The sequence below is a fragment of the Epinephelus lanceolatus genome, chromosome 20, assembly GCF_041903045.1.
Source record: "Epinephelus lanceolatus isolate andai-2023 chromosome 20, ASM4190304v1, whole genome shotgun sequence".
In the NCBI taxonomy this organism is placed as follows: Eukaryota; Metazoa; Chordata; class Actinopteri; order Perciformes; family Serranidae; genus Epinephelus; species Epinephelus lanceolatus.
This window is the reverse complement of record NC_135753.1, coordinates 853,648-868,911: the sequence shown is the minus strand read 5'-3', so window position 1 is coordinate 868,911 and position 15,264 is coordinate 853,648. Positions and strand designations below refer to the sequence as shown.

At 41.6% G+C, this 15,264-nt stretch overlaps 1 protein-coding gene across 2 annotated transcripts in view; it reads right to left on the bottom strand.

Annotated features, from left to right (window-relative positions):
- Positions 1-7,856, bottom strand: part of steap2 (STEAP family member 2, metalloreductase) — a 185,112-nt gene extending 177,256 nt beyond the window's left edge. The window contains exon 1 of one of the 2 annotated variants that reach the window (XM_033639370.2): positions 7,560-7,856. The gene's annotated coding sequence lies outside the window, so the exon portion shown is untranslated. The remainder of the gene's footprint in view (positions 1-7,559) is intronic. The other variant, XM_033639369.2, reaches the window with a different exon arrangement.
- Between the last annotated feature and the right edge of the window lie 7,408 nt (positions 7,857-15,264).

Sequence of the window (15,264 nt, the reverse complement as noted above, 5' to 3'; positions counted from 1 at the left end):
GACAGGTCTTGAACACAGTAAATTTTCTCCTGATTTGTCCGTCTGAAATTTGCCATTTTGGTGTCGGAATGTTCTGAAGATATGTGGCTTGTGATGAATGGGTCCAATATTTGCTTCCGTGACTGGGGCGAAAGAATCGGCCATAATCTGTAATCACGTTCATTTCTCCCACTGAAGTCAATGGACTCAGGACCTGCTGTTAGTCTCCAAAAGGGACGTGGTGGTCGCGAACCCCATGTGACACTGATACAGGAAACTGACTCGCAGTGGACCATCTTGGGGTACGTCCCAAGTCTCTTAATTTTATACTGCCAACTCCTAACTCCTTACTTGAACCGGAAGTCGTTTGAGGTCCGTTTAAGGCCGTCTCATGTCTCTTATTCCTACCAGTAAGGAGTTAGCGTTAGGAGTTAGGAGGGATCTGTTAGGTGCGATGAGTAAGGTAACACAAGAGGTTCCTAACAGGAAGTCTTTTTCAGCTTGAGGCCCTGACGTATAAATACCTGCCCCCTACATCTGGCTCATTTGAACGAGATGGCGGAGAAACAGCGCAAGTGTACCCGTTACATGCATTCTTTGCAATGAAACGCTGTAATTCACATGCCTACGTGACTACAAAGAGTAACGTTAATGGTATTTCGTGCAAGACTGTCATGTTGTAATTAAGTTTATTTCATTCACAACCCGTTGCGTTGTTCAGCAGACTGTCGGTGATGTGTGGCTGTTAGATGTGCAGCTGCTCATGTCCAGAACCACACGTGTTGATATAACACCACGCACATACACACACACACACACACAAACACATTTGTCCATCATTAATTGTCCTGCATGTTATGTGAGTGGAATAATGTTTAATAGCTTGTAGGTAATATTAATTATTAATATGAATATTAATTAATATTATTACTTTCATTAATGTTGTTGTAAGCTACTGTCATTACCGTCTGTCCTGCATCTCACTCTGTCTCTGTCTCTCTCTTTTTCTGTCTCATTGTGTCATACGGATTACTGTTAATTTATTATGTTGATCTGTTCTGTACGACATCTGCAGGTCTGTCCGTCCTGGAAGAGGGATCCCTCCTCAGTTGCTCTTCCTGAGGTTTCTACCGTTTTTTTTTTCCCCTGCTAAAGGGGTTTTTTGGGGGAGTTTTTCCTTATCTGCTGTGAGGGTCCGAAGGACAGAGGGGTGTCGTATGCTGTAAAGCCCTGTGAGGCAAATTGTGATTTGTGATATTGGGCTTTATAAATAAAATTGAATTAATTGAGGTAGACTGACAGGTCTGATATGTCTTATTCACTCAGCAGCTGACTTGTTGAATGATGGCGAGTGGATTTAATAATAGTGATAATAATGATGATGATAATAATAAGGATAATGATGCTCATCACAGTGACAGTGGCAGGGCTACAGACCGTTCTTTAATTGTGACAAACTTCGGCAAATGACTCAATAACAATGGTAATACATGCAAAAGTGTGTGAGCAAAGTCATGACGGCGGGGGGTGGGGGTTACGGCTTTGATCAGCGAATATAATGTGACTTGGGATGTACGCCAAACGCTGGCTCCATTATGCAGCAGATCCAGCTGTGCCGCCGTCATCAGAAAAGGATGTCGCTTTACGTGATGCTTCAGAGTAAGGCCGTCTCATGTCTCTTAATCAGCAATCCTCGCTCCTCACTCCTAACTCCTGACTCCTTGCATGTAAGTGGGAGGGACTAAACAGTTAGGTGAGGTGGCAAGGTAAGGTGGTTAGCAGTAATTTTAAGGGACTTGGGACGTACCCCCGGTTTATCCACCGTCTTTGCTTTTACGTAGCATGCAGGTGTTCCGGATTCAGAGGTGTGACGGAGATCAGACTGATCAGAGCTTTTAACTCTGCCATGAGGGAGTAAAAAAAAGTTACTAGGACGAGGGGAGGACATTTCTCCTCGTTTGATTACATTACGATGAGTCGGGCAACCAACTCATTTTAAAGAAGAAGAGAGAAACAGAGAGAGAGAGAGAGGGAGCGCTGGTAGCGAGAAAGCTGGTGAATCAGATCAATAAAACGTTATTTTTTGTGGGGCTGTAGTCTCCTGGTCGACTAGTCGATTATTTGGTCGCTATGCTCTCGTCCGACCAAATTCTCATTAGTCGAATAATCGCCGTGTTACTTTCATAAGGAGAAAAGTGCTACATCAACAGCTTTCCAGGATTAATCCATTATTTCCTGCGGCGGGGGGACAGGCTAAGTTACCTGTGAAAATGGGGGTGGTTTCAAAACACCCCTGTTGTTGACAGAAAGTTGAACACGCCCACCCTCACGCTCAGCATCACGGTGACGCAGACCTCCTGTTTCTGTAAGCTGACATCAGAGCATGTGAGCGGAGCGGAGCTGAGCGGGGAGCGGAAGGATTTTGTGTTGAGCGAGGAGCGGCTATTTTTTTTAAAAGGTGGAGTGGAGACTTATCTCTTGCTCCAATTTCGTTCTGGTCGCTCATGCCCCACCCAGAATGCATCTTTGCACCTGCGCACACCCACACTATTTTCTTTCAATTCATTCAATTTCAATTTTATTTATAAAGCCCAATATCACAAATCACAATTTGCCTCACAGGGCTTTACAGCATACGACATCCCTCTGTCCTTAAGACCCTCACAGCGGATAAGGAAAAACTCCCCAAAAAAAAAACCCCTTTAACGGGGAAAAAAAAAAAAAAAAAAAAAAAAAAAAAAAAAAAAAAAAAACTATGGAGTTTACTGTGTACTTCAGAAAAGAAACAGAAGAGAAGCAGTGGTACCTTGGAGAACGGTCCCTAACTGCGGGGAGAGGTGAGAGGGCCTCCCCGGAGGTCGGCCGCTTAACCTGGTCCGTCTCCTCCACACTTTGACTTACTTCCACCCTGCCGACAGCGGTACCGTGGAAAATGGTCCCTAACTGCGGGGAGAGGGGAGAGGGCTTCCCCGGAGAATCTACCAAGCTCATGTTTTATTTGTGAATAGAAGATTACAGGTTAGGGTAGTACGACGCAGTTTTTTTGAGCGGAGTGGTGAGCGAGTGGAGCGGGATAAAATTTATGATGGAGTGGCCAACAGAAATCAATTAGACAGTTCATCACCACGCCATGCAGGTGCACAGGATAGCAACGGCTAACGAAAACTTCATCGACTGTTTCTAACAGAGAACCAGTAGGCTATTATTAGTGAGGAAGAAGATGTACTAGCCCTATACTACAGCGCGAACACCGGCTCAGGCTCACGACACACCCTCGTCAGCTGCTGTAGGTAAACAGAGGAATACCAAAATGGTGCGAACTTGTGATTTCCCCAGCTGTGGGAATAAAAACATCGCCGGCCTCCAATTCCATCGGTTTCCTGTTACAGATGTAACCCGTAGGCAACTTGGGCTTGTGTCAATTGGGATGAACCTTGCTACCAAGCCGGCGAGGATGAAGCAACTGCGCGTATGTCAAGCTCACTTCAGCTGCCCACAGATCCCGACGGACAGAGAAAACGCAATTTCCGCACTGCTGTGCCCAAAGAGAGATATATTACCTAATATCAGTCTATATAACGATGTCTGTAGCTGATTGTCTGTAAAACAAAATGTTTGATTGAACTAATAGCCTGTTGTGTTGTGGAGAGTACATTACATGCGGCCTCGTTTTACCGTAGGCATTTAGTTTATTATATTAGGCTAACTGCTAAATCCATGACATGAGTAATCACACATAGAAATGTGAATTCATATGTGATTATGACCAGTCTCTGCTTTGTTCTGGTGGTGGGTTAGCCAAAGTTGCCTACAGGTTACATCTGTAACAGGAAACCGATGGAATTGGGAGCCGGCGATGTTTTTATTCCCACAGCTGGGGAAATCACAAGTGTGCACCATTTTGGTATTCCTCTGTTTACCTACAGCAGCTGACGAGAGTGTGTCGTGAGTCTGAGCCGGTGTTCGCGCTGTAGTAGTAGGTATATATAGGGCTAGTTAGGGCTGGGCGATATGGCCTAAAAAAAATCTCAGATTTTTTCACAAAAAATCCGATTAACGATTTAAATCGATTTTTTCCCCTCCTAGTTAAAAAAATATATATTTGCGGCCTGGTAGCACATACCTGGGGTCCAAAGCTTTCAGCATGTGAATAAACCCCAGCTTTTCCACGGTAGCCTATATATGGGCACCATATCTCTTGCAATATACATTGCGACTGCATCTGTGATCGCTTTCCACCGGACCCCTTTCTTATCATACGGCAGTGTTTCCCCTACCATTATATTGGATCACAACAAAAGTCATTTAAGGTTACCTTTCCTATAGAACAGGTCTATACCTTGTCCTTTTATTAAACAAACTAAATAGCCTTATGTTACAGGCTGAGCCTGACGTGTGTGGATTGTGTGTGTGTGTGTGGAGCTGTGTATGTGTGTAGTTGATGTAGGAGTTATGAGACGGATGCGCCCCAGGAAGAAAGTGAGGCATGAGCTATGTTATTTACATCGAGCAGCCACAGTGAAGAAGCCTACGCAGTTCTGCATGCTGTTTTTGAGTTATTTCCTTCTATGTAAACGTCAGACAGTGATGAGAGAGGCTGTGCATCATCCCTGCAGTGCTGAAAATAAAGTGCCGTTCTTTAACGCAGACGTTGTTTATGTGTTGGTGCCACAACGAGCTAACACAAGCTAAAGGAGCTAATGGTCTTCAGAGGTCCCTTTACTACGGTTCGGGGGTCTGCCAGCTTGGCGTTGGTAACACTTATTCATCTTATTAACACAACGGCAGCCCACTCTGAACTACCGGAGCCCAGCGTGGAGCCGCGGTGGCGGATTTTAAATAGAAACTCGATTTTTCATTAAAATCCAAAGTTTTTGTTAGCCGTTGCTATCCTGTGCACCTACACGGGGTGGTGATGAACTGTCTGATTGATTTCTGTTGGCATGTTGTCTTGCGGGCCTGCACGGCGGAGTGATACTGGCCAGAAAATAGTCCCAATTGATAGCAAGGTCTGACATAATGCGGGGATGTTTTAAAATTATTGAAATAGTCTAACAAAACACATGCATACTTTTTTGTAGCTTAAAACCTTTTGGTTACGTGTCCCCCGTACATCTTCAGAACTACTTTTTCTCCGGTAAGCTACGGGCCATTTCTCAGAGCAGGAGGCTCGTTGACAGTAGTGACACCATCACATCAGAGCTACAGATGGTCAGCATTTCACACAACTTCATGTCCAAAAACCTGAACTATCCCTTTAAGCCCTGTATACACTGTGCAATATTGGGCTGTCCCAGGCAAAGGATGATGTGAAAGAAACTGGGCAATATCTTTGGTCGTGGTTTTAAAACAGTGGTCCTACGTCAAGGATGGCCATAGTCATGGTCTTGCAATCTTGGGATAAAATTCTGACAGTGTCAGAAATTTGGGATGACCATGTCACTGTGTGACTGCTGTTACAACCTATGTCTACTAAGCAACAAATAGAAATGCAGTATGAAATGATGCACTGGCCAAACAAACAGATGGATAACAGCTTGCCATGGAGACAAAACACGCTAAAAGAAATATGTGGGATTCCAGCAGAGAGGAAAACCTTATGGAGTTGTGGCAGCAGAGGCCTTGCCTGTATGATGTGTCCTCCAGCTCTTACCATGATTACATCAAGAAGGACGAAGCATGGAAGGAAATAGAGGCGGAGTTGCAGCTGCCAGGTGAGCAATCAAGCAGCTAACAAACACACACACACAGAGACACACCGCAGTATATAGTGCCAATAAGTTTAGGTTATTCAATAATGTGACCCTCTATGTTGCACTTCACAGTTGGAGAAGTAATAACCCATGCAGCATCCTTGTGCACTCAGTATGGGAAGCTACTGCACTGTACATCATAGCCTGTGATTCAGTAGGTGCTGTCATTGTACAGTCTGCATACATCAAACTTGATGTCATATCCAAGTTCATTAGATCCATGTCACACAGTGTAACTGCACTAAACATACAAAATTGCTAAAATTCACAGTCTGCAGGGGGCTTTAGAGGATACTAACTATATCTACTCAGTTTTATGGGTCATGGTTATTTTATTTTTTTAACTTAGATTAACTCATTTCACAAGATAAATAATTTCACAGCTTCAAAATTTACTCCATATTTGAATTCATAGTTTACATTTTTAGAGTGTACTGTTTCTTGTACTGTAAAAGTGAAGGCTGAAAAAACAGATCAAATGGTAGAACTAAGCAGTGCTGATCAAATATGAACCAAGCTCTGTTACTGTGTTGCCTATTTCTCAACTCACCCCATGTTTTCAAAAACTAATTTTAACTTGGTTTTTAACTGTAATTCGAGATCATTTGTTACCACCTGGCTGAAATATGTTTCATGTAAAAAAACGCCAAATTCACATCATGTCACCCACCAACAGGAGTGTTTATTGGTCCGACGTGGCGCAGAGCATTCCGGTAGTTGCAGGTTTCAACCTCTTTAAGAAAAATGCCATAGCCCTTTTTTTCAGTTTTCCCTGATCATGAAGCAACTATTTCTAGGGATGCATGATATTGGATTTTTTGGCCGATATCTGATATGCTGATATATACAACTGATGTGGCCAATGACCAATACCAATATTGATATATCCACTTTTTCCCCACCTAATTTTAGTGCTCATCAAGTCTCTTCTAAAGTGGAATTAACATCATATTATGCATGCATACTGTTATCATGATGGCCAGCAGTTGGAGGCATGAAATAGAATGCTTTTCAATGTATGTCATATTAATTCATTGTGCAAAGTAAGAAAAAGCATGCTGACCAATTCTGATAGTACATTTTAAAGCCAATATCGGCAAATACCGATGACGTTCCAATATTGTTGTGCATCCCCACCCATTTCAAAAGTGTTAGTGCCTTCTGCTGTATAGACAGCCCATTTTTATGAAAAGACCATATTTCCAGCAGCAGTCAGCCAAGGATGTAGGCCTAAGGTGTGGCCAGTTTTGTCAACTGATAAAAAATAAAATATGTTATATTGAAAACAGCAAAGACAATCTCAGCACAAGGTCCACTCAGTAGATGTTGTGGTTAAATATGTGGTTTTGAAGTAAGAACACAGGTAGGCTACTGGCCACTCTCTGATAAGTGACCACTTACAAAGGCTTTATAAGTTGTAAGTAACGGCTTTCTGTATGATTAATATATTATTTACTAATACTTCATAGATCATTTAGGCTGTATCAATAAAAACACATTTTGGGTCGCAAAGGTGAAAAGGCGGGCTGCTGTGTGGTCCATCATCTGCTGAAACAGCCCGGTAAAAGCCGATCAGAAGACATGAGACCACTGAGAGGAGCTGCGTCTTCTAATGACCTTCTGTCTGCAGAGACAGTGATCTTGTGAAGGACACGGCCGTGTGTGTGCACAGGCAGCCTGTGTGCACCTGTAGCGTTGCAGCAGCCATAGAACACAAAGCCTACAACAACACATCAAACACAGCAAGAACACACATTCACAGACTGAGAGATGAACGGCCCCAGTGAGACTGCATACACTGTATGAGTGTGACGGTATGTTACCGACCTGTCATCGAGCTTCACAGGGATGCTACTGTTACTGCTGTTGAGATGCAGACCAGCTGCTGGCTGCCCATTCTCATCCTGTTCAACTTCCCGTTGACTGGACGGATGCTACATTCACGTCCCGTGTGGAAGGTCGGAGATGGCAGCTTTCCTGTAAGAACGTCTTCTGCGTAGATTACAGTCCGCAAAGTACAGCAGCGGTGTCTGATTACAACCGCGCATGGCGGGGCGTTTCTGCCGCGCAGGACAAGAATGACCACGTAGATCACTGGATCATTGGTTTTCGTAAGACAAGAACCATAGACATATATACATAGACGCCGCATCGAGCGCTGAGCCGTACGTCAACGTCGCCGCCATATTGGATGTGGCAGGCTGCACCATAGACATATATACATAGACGCCGCATTGACTGCCTGAGCGCGTCCTCGCCGGCCTCCATCTTGGATGGGTCTCGCTTCGCCTCCACAGTGCATTCACTTCTTTTGAGGAAGGAGCTGTATGCACAAGTAAAATAGAATAACTCGCTGAATTTTCAACTGATTTTCACGCGGTTTGGTTTGTTACAAACGGCACACATATAGTTATGATACAGGATGCTTTCGTACATTAAAAATGCGGGATTTCATGCTTTAATACTTTCTGCAGATAGCAACAGCATGTTATTTAGGTCACAACACAGTTATTTTATTCACCTCAACCCCAGAGTGGGATATATATATATATATATATATATATATATATATATATATGTATATATATATATATATATATATATATATATATATATATATATGTATATATATATATATATATATATATATATATACATATATATATATATATATATATATATATATATACAGTACAGGCCAAAAGTTTGGACACACCTTCTCATTCAATGCGTTTTCTTTATTTTCATGACTATTTACATTGTAGATTCTCACTGAAGGCATCAAAACTATGAATGAAGACGTGGAGTTATGTACTTAACAAAAAAAGGTGAAATAACTGAAAACATGTTTTATATTCTAGTTTCTTCAAAATAGCCACCCTTTGCTTTGATTACTGCTTTGCACACTCTTGGCATTCTCTCCATGAGCTTCAAGAGGTAGTCACCTGAAATGGTTTCCACTTCACAGGTGTGCCTTATCAGGGTTAATTAGTGGAATTTCTTGCTTTATCAATGGAGTTGGGACCATCAGTTGTGTTGTGCAGAAGTCAGGTTGATACACAGCCGACAGCCCTATTGGACAACTGTTAAAATTCATATTATGGCAAGAACCAATCAGCTAACTAAAGAAAAACGAGTGGCCATCATTACTTTAAGAAATGAAGGTCAGTCAGTCCGGAAAATTGCAAAAACTTTAAATGTGTCCCCAAGTGGAGTCGCAAAAACCATCAAGCGCTACAACGAAACTGGCACACATGAGGACCGACCCAGGAAAGGAAGACCAAGAGTCACCTCTGCTTCTGAGGATAAGTTCATCCGAGTCACCAGCCTCAGAAATGGCAAGTTAACAGCAGCTCAGATCAGAGACCAGATGAATGCCACACAGAGTTCTAGCAGCAGACCCATCTCTAGAACAACTGTTAAGAGGAGACTGCGCCAATCAGGCCTTCATGGTCAAATAGCTGCTAGGAAACCACTGCTAAGGAGAGGCAACAAGCAGAAGAGATTTGTTTGGGCCAAGAAACACAAGGAATGGACATTAGACCAGTGGAAATCTGTGCTTTGGTCTGATGAGTCCAAATTTGAGATCTTTGGTTCCAACCGCCGTGTCTTTGTGAGACGCAGAAAAGGTGAACGGATGGATTCCACATGCCTGGTTCCCACTGTGAAGCATGGAGGAGGAGGTGTGATGGTGTGGGGGTGTTTTGCTGGTGACACTGTTGGGGATTTATTCAAAATTGAAGGCACACTGAACCAGCATGGCTACCACAGCATCCTGCAGCGACATGCCATCCCATCCGGTTTGCGTTTAGTTGGACGATCATTTATTTTTCAACAGGACAATGACCCCAAACACACCTCCAGGCTGTGTAAGGGCTATTTGACCAAGAAGGAGAGTGATGGAGTGCTGCGGCAGATGACCTGGCCTCCACAGTCACCGGACCTGAACCCAATCGAGATGGTTTGGGGTGAGCTGGACCGCAGAGTGAAGGCAAAGGGGCCAACAAGTGCTAAACACCTCTGGGAACTCCTTCAAGACTGTTGGAAAACCATTTCAGGTGACTACCTCTTGAAGCTCATGGAGAGAATGCCAAGAGTGTGCAAAGCAGTAATCAGAGCAAAGGGTGGCTATTTTGAAGAAACTAGAATATAAAACATGTTTTCAGTTATTTCACCTTTTTTTTGTTAAGTACATAACTCCACATGTGTTCATTCATAGTTTTGATGCCTTCAGTGAGAATCTACAATGTAAATAGTCATGAAAATAAAGAAAACGCATTGAATGAGAAGGTGTGTCCAAACTTTTGGCCTGTACTGTATATATATATATATATATATACATATATATATAGCCTATAGGCTATAGATAGATATAGATATACACACGCATATATATACACTGTATAAACACAATATACACAATACAAAACATAGTATAGCATATTAATAAATTTATTAATATATTTTAATAAAGAAAAAGCTCTATTGTTGATTGAGTTTATTTCTCACACACACACACACACACACACACACTCTCTTTTATACCCACAGCCATCAGACTTAATAATTCTTTGTTAAATAGATGATCTTACAGACTTCTTTGAAATTTTCTTTTCGGGGATTAGTAAAGTTATTCTTATTACACTGACTGCTGTGATCCCTCAAAAGTAGTAAAAAACATTTTCAGTATTTACATAAACACTGAAATTAATTTTGGTATTGGTATTATAACTATGAAAATGGGACTGTGGTCAAGATAATTTGAAAAAAGATACAGAAGGATGAGCAGCAGGGGATATTTGCAGCACAGCTGGTGGAAAAGTAAATATGTGCACAAAGGTGTGCTAGGCAAGGCAAGGCAAGGCAAGGCAAGGCAAGTTTATTTGTATAGCACAATTCAACACAAGGTAATTCAAAGTGCTTTACAGAGACATTAAAAGCAACAAGACACAATTTAAAACAATAAAAACAGTCAATTGAAAAGGGAAATAGAAATTGAGAATGATAGTGATAATAATAAAATACAGTAACATAAAATAAAAACAGGCTCAATACATTGAACCGTCAGGATAAGAAAAGAAGTAAAATAATAAAAGGCATAAATCAGCAGTGTGTAGTTAAAAAGTACGGGCAGCAGAATACAGCAGGTAAGTATTTAATCTAAGAGTACGCTTCAGTAAACAATAGTGTTTTTAGCCCTGATTTAAAGGAGCTGACAGTTTGAGCAAACCTCAGATCTACATATTATGCTATACATAATATGCTATACTGTGTTTTGTATTGTGTATATGGTGTTTATACAGTATGTTTATACAGTATATAAATACTGTGTATATATATATATACATATATATATATATATATATATATATATATCCCACTCTGGGGTTGAGGTGAATAAAAGAACTGTGTTGTGATCTAAATAACATGCTGTTGCTATCTGCAGAAAGTATTAAAGCATGAAATCCCGCATTTTTAATGTACGAAAGCATCCTGTATCATAACTATATGTGTGCTGTTTGTAACAAACCAAACCACGTGAAAATCAGTTGAAAATTCAGTGAGTTATTCTATTTTACTTGTGCATACAGCTCCTTCCTCAATAGAAGTGAATGCACTGTGGAGGGGAAGCGAAACCCATCCAAGATGGCGGCCGGCGAGGACGTTGGCTCCAATAGGCAGCGGCAGTCAATGCGGCGTCTATGTATATATGTCTATGGGCTGCACTGTAAACCAATACAAGTGAATGGACTTAATTTCATAAAGCGCCTTTCTTCAAAGAAATGTACGTTAATGCCTCTCGTTTATTCATTCACACATGCACTAATATACCTGGGAAACAGTTGGGCACCAAAAACAAAGATGGCTAAGATAAGAACTTTATTGATCCCACACAGGAGTAATTCACCTTACATCAGCTATAGAGAACAAGGCAGTGCCGAAAAACAATGCACAGTAGCCTATACATATATATATATATATATATATACATATATATGTGTGTGTGTGTAGCCAGGAAGTTTCCACTCTGAGAGAAGCGTTGGAAACACAGGCAAGCGTGATCGAAGACCAGGGAATGGCTGTGGCTCTGGATCGCCGGATGACGGACTTGGAGAGGTATGGCGGGTGGATAGTGCCAATGCAAGGATTACCAGGAGAAGGAGAAGGAGCAACCTCCCCTTCCGTCACCGCCTGACCGTGTGGATTTTTGAATGGGAGTGAATGGGACAGCAGATGAGAGACCGGCGGCGACCTCACGGCGAGTGCATTGAAAGAACGTGTATCGACGGTGACGTGACGACGGCGTATGTTAGAATTACTAACAAAAATATACGCCTACTGTGGCGGGTGGATAGTGCCACGGTAATCCTACCGCAGGAGACTCTCGTGTGACATCAACGTCTGAACTGGCTGACTTACTCCGTCGCCAGTGCAAGTCGTCGTTGATAAGTACATCGCCACACCTACGCCGTCGCCAGTGATTTTATTTTTTGTTATGTGACATAGAACATGACAATCAAACTGTTTCTAAAATTTAGTTAATTGTTCTTTGACACTCAAAAACAAGAACACTTTGTGTTTCAATTTTATTTTTTGTATTTCAAAACGAAAATAGAATAAACCAATGATTTTTGATTTTTAATTCCCGTTCATCAAAAGAAAATCCAATGACCAAAAGATACACTGACCCCGGTTGCCCCCCGTCATGAGGCCATGCAAGTCTAATTACACAGTGCCAGTAGAGTGAAACTGCGAGTGTTTGTTGGTGCGTGAGGGAAAAAGCAGTGCGCGTGGGAATTTATTTATGAAAAAACGTCTAAACTATTCATTTTTTTTCAAATTCTAGAGATAACACATGGAAACAAGCGCTGACCGGTTTGGGGGAAGAGAGGGAAAGACCAATACTTGATTTAAAAACAAATCAGACAAGAAAAAAAGTTGGAGGTTCTTTGTGTTTGCCTCTCGCCATGAGAAGTGCCTCAACTGAATACATACATCACAGTCAAAAGAGTAATATAACAATACAGGACACTTTTGAGGCCCTAAACTGTGGAGCCTGTGGCTTAATAATTTAATCTAACTTTATTAACCCCAGTCAGTCAAACCAGTTGTGATCGATAACAACAAGAGCCTTTATTTGGCCTTGATAGAAGAGATATGTGACAAGGTAATCTATATTCTCTTGCTCCTCTGATCCTGTCAAGTGTGTTTGTTTTCTCATGATAACAAGATAAATCTTATTTCAAGAGGATGAGCTTTGTTATCCTGAGAGAGCAACATTCACACATCTTATGTAAGCCTTGATTTTAGGTAATATCAATCTGGCATATAAAGGGTTAAAACCCTGAATATGATGATGGAGATGATTTTATGATCAAGACTGAATGTGAAAAAAATATATATATATTTTTTTATTCATATTTATGAATATACACAAAAATATATATGAAGGCATAGAAGGGGATGCACTTTGTTTTAATTCAAACTTTATCTAGTTAAAGTAATTGTGTGAAAATATGTTCATGTTTTAGGGTCGAACTTCTTCAGAAAGGCAAAATACTGAAAGGGTTAACAGAGTTTTAGAGAGGTGATGGAGAAACAGAAGCAGAGCTGGGGCCTCTGCTAATTAACGACCCATCAACTCAGCAGCCAATCAGTGTGAGCGAGTGTGGCTGCATGTTCCCAAGGTGCAGACCTCCAGCGTGAGGCTGCTTCTGGTGCAGACTCCACTCTCAGGCTGCCTCCAGTGTCAGGCCGCTCGGGACAGGAAGTGCACGCAAGAAACTTCAAAATAAAATCATGTAGACATTTTTGGAGGAAACGGCTTTGTCGTTGATTTATATTTAATTAAACAACAATGTAACGCGAGTCTGTCAGCAACTTTATTGCATTACATTAACTGTCAAAATGGGGTATAGGCCTAAACTCTGTCCATATTTAAGTTCATAGGAAAATATTTAACTTGTTGATTGGACAGTTGGAGCCTCTCTTCCAGTCTTTGTCAAAAAAAAAACACCTCTCATATTTACCATTGAATAATTTAACAGTAGGCCTAATGTACCTAAATAAGATATTTTTGAACAATTGAACACAAGAAAGCTGATACACCTGCTCAAAGGCTTATACATAGCCTATGTAAACTTTACAGTAGGCTAATCTCAGCACACGTAGAGGGCAAGAGTAGTTATTTGAAAGCATCAATCAACATATTAACATAATTAATCTAAGATTGTTTTCATTGCCTCAGCATTTCATGTAGTCTATAACATTTATTAAATAGGTCTACATTATTTTGTCTATTGCATGTTTCCACCTGATTCTTTTATATGATATACTTATTAATGGTACACAAATAAAATAAAATAAAATAAAATATACCGGACTGAAAAAAAAAAGAAACACAGCAGGACTCGAACCTGTGCCGCTCCAGTAAAAATTGCAATGGGTATTTGTTGCAGAACTCCTACCAAGTGAGCTATTGAAGTAACTTGCAATGTTGCAGTTTGTAAAAAGGACCACTTGGTGTTCTCTGGCAAATGCCAAACGTCCTGCACGGTGTTGGGCTGTAAGCACAACCTCCACCTGTGGACGTCGGGCCCTCATACCACCCTCATGGAGTCTGTTTCTGACCGTTTGAGCAGACACATGCACATTTGTGGCCTGCTGGAGGTCATTTTGCAGGGCTCTGGCAGTGCTCCTCCTGTTCCTCCTTGCACAAAGGCGGAGGTAGCGGTCCTGCTGCTGGGTTGTTGCCCTCCTACGGCCTCCTCCACGTCTCCTGATGTACTGGCCTGTCTCCTGGTAGCGCCTCCATGCTCTGGACACTACGCTGACAGACACAGCAAACCTTCTTGCCACAGCTCGCATTGATGTGCCATCCTGGATGAGCTGCACTACCTGAGCCACTTGTGTGGGTTGTAGACTCCGTCTCATGCTACCACTAGAGTGAAAGCACCGCCAGCATTCAAAAGTGACCAAAACATCAGCCAGAAAGCATAGGAACTGAGAAGTGGTCTGTGGTCACCACCTGCAGAACCACTCCTTTACTGGGGGTGTCTTGCTAATTGCCTATAATTTCCACCTGTTGTCTATTCCATTTGCACAACAGCATGTGAAATTGATTGTCAATCAGTGTTGCTTCTTAAGTGGACAGTTTGATTTCACAGAAGTGTGATTGACTTGGAGTTACATTGTGTTGTTTAAGTGTTCCCTTTATTTTTTTGAGCAGTGTATATTAAGTATTAAGTATTTTTGCATTGTGGTATTGATACTTTTGATCTAAGTAGCCTACTTCTTCCAACATTCAACACTGTAACTACAACAATCATTTAACAATGGCACCATCTAGTGGATAAGATCCGCAATAGAAGTTCCCATGGAAACATTGTTAAATTTGGACATGGACTTTTAAATTTTGCAATTTTGAAAGCAGGGCACAGCTTAGACACACTGTCGAAGACTGACCGTCGAAACCAGTTTGTGTGAGTAGCCTGTACCAGTGAGGCATTAAAGATATCAGAAGGACTGTTGC